Source organism: Chrysochloris asiatica, unplaced genomic scaffold (assembly GCF_000296735.1).
Source record: "Chrysochloris asiatica unplaced genomic scaffold, ChrAsi1.0 scaffold00035, whole genome shotgun sequence".
Lineage (NCBI taxonomy): Eukaryota > Metazoa > Chordata > Mammalia > Afrosoricida > Chrysochloridae > Chrysochloris > Chrysochloris asiatica.
In genome coordinates this window covers 3,316,457-3,318,919 of record NW_006408553.1, presented here as the reverse complement: position 1 = coordinate 3,318,919, position 2,463 = coordinate 3,316,457, and positions in this window count along the sequence as shown.

The following is a 2,463-nucleotide window of genomic DNA, read 5'->3' as shown; positions in this document are numbered from 1 at the left end:
CAAAATTATAAATCTTCATGGGGGTAATCTCATCTTTCTCCCATGAAAAACCTGATGGACTTGAACTGCTGACTTTGCTGATGGTAGCCCAATCCTTAACCCACTATGCCATATCCACAGACACACACACATACAGTTGCCATTGAATCAATTCCAACTCGGTATAGTACTATGTTCAAAAGATTTTCAATGACTGATTTTCAGAATTAGCTTACCAGATCTTTCTTCCAAAACATTTCTGAATAGAGAGAACTTCCAACCTTTCATTTAGCAGCTGAATACCAACTAAGGACTCAAAACATACACATACCTGCCTTTACATTAACAGTCTTCTGATGGCTGTACTTAAAGTCTTTAAGTATTAGATGATTATTCTTAAAATTTGGATGATTATTCTTAAAAAGAAATCTTTACATTTGAAATTGTTTCATAATTCTTGTAGTCACTAACTCTTCTAATTCTTAAGAAATGTGTCATCGTGGAATCAGAGAGAAAATGTAAAATTTACAACAAGCACTTACAACCTAGATGAATTTTCTTGTTAAGTGCTGTCAAACCTATATAGGATTTCCAAGGAATGGATGATAGGATTGAGCTTCCGACTTTGCAGTTAGCAGTCCAGTGCTTATCCTACAGCACATCAGGACTCCAGACAGACTTTGTTGTTGTTGTTGTTAAGTGCCGTTGAGTCAGTTCTGACTTATAGCGACCCTGTATAGGGTTTCTGAAGAGCAGCTAGTGAGCTTGAATTACCAACCTTGCGGTTTAAATTAATTTTACAATCTGGTGCATTAACTTGCAGTACCACACCAGGACTCTAGATAGGATATAGGAGTGGGAAATATATTCATTCTCTATTTTTAGGTCATTTGTAAGTGTAAAACACAATTTTCACAAAGAAGTACATGAGCCAAATGAGTGGTACGGAAGTAAAACTAATAGCTGAATTAAAAATGACCTCAACAAGCGTTAATTATTTAAACTATTCATTTAACTCTAGGTGTTGTTTGCAGTGTTTAGGACTATATTTGTGAATACATTAAACAAGGCACACTACTTATGGAAATTATATTCTAATGAATGGAAACACCAACACTTTTTTGTCAGTTTGTCTTACTGTGGTGACTTACAAGTTGATATTTGAAATCTAGAAAGGTCATTCATGATGGACAGATTTCACAGGACTTTTCAGACAAAGATGGACTAGGAAAACGAAGAGACAGACTACTTCTAAATGGTTAGCCACTGAAAACTTTATGAATGGCACCAGAATATTGTCAGATATCGTGCTAAAAGATGAGCCTCTCAGGTTAGAGGGCATTCAAAATACAACTGGAGAAGAAGAGGTGCTTCCTCAAAGTAGTTGTTGACCATGATGATGTGAATGTAGCAAAGCTTTTGGTTCCTTCATTTTCTGACGGGGTACAACTCAAAAATGGCAAACATCCATTAACAATCAGAGCACGGAGTGTACAAAATACAAATGTAAGAAAACTGGGAGTTGTCAAAAATGAAACAGAATGCATAAAGGTTGACATCCTAGGTATTGGTGAGCTGAAATTGCCTGGAACTGGCAATGTGGACTCCAGCAATCATAAGGTTTACTATGCTGGGAAAGACTATTTGAAGAGAAATAACACCACATTCATCTTCAAAAAGAACATTTCAAGAATTATCTTGAAGGACAATGCTGTCTGTGATAGAATAATATTGATATGCCTGTAAGGAATGCCAGTTAATACCAGTATTATTCAAATTTATGCACCAATCACTAAAGCCATTGGTTGAAATTGAAAAATTCTATCAACTTCTTCAGTATGAAATTGATCAAACATGGAAACCAGGATATGTTGATATTACTGTGCTTTGGAATGTGAAAGTTTCAGAAAAAAAAAGGAAAAATACATAGTTGGAAAATATGGCTTTGGTGATAGAAAGTATAGAATTTTGTTAAGATCAATGAGTTATTTATTACAATTACCATTTCAAAATAACATAAAAGGTGACTACTAGAGTCCTGTTATGTTGCTATAGGATGAGCACTGCACAGTTAGCCACAAGGTCAGCAGTTCAAACCCACCAGCAGCTTCTTGGAAGCCCTATACAAGGACTCTATGAGTCAGAACTGACTCTACAGCACTTAACAATAGCAACAATATTGGGGTACTGGTGTGACACTGAAGGATAATCACAGAACTTTTAAGCACATGGCTGGCAGTTCAAACCCACCAGCCACTCTTTGAAAAACCTATATTGTTGTTGGTGTTAAGGACCACTGAGTTGGTTCTGATTCAGGATACTAAGAGTCTGAACCAACTCCACAGCACACAATAACAACAAAAATACACTTGGACCTCACCAGATGGAATACACAGAAATCAAAATGACACATCTGTGGAAGAGACTGTGGAGAAGCTCAATATCATCAGCCAAGCAAAGCCAGAGGCAGACCATCAATTGCTC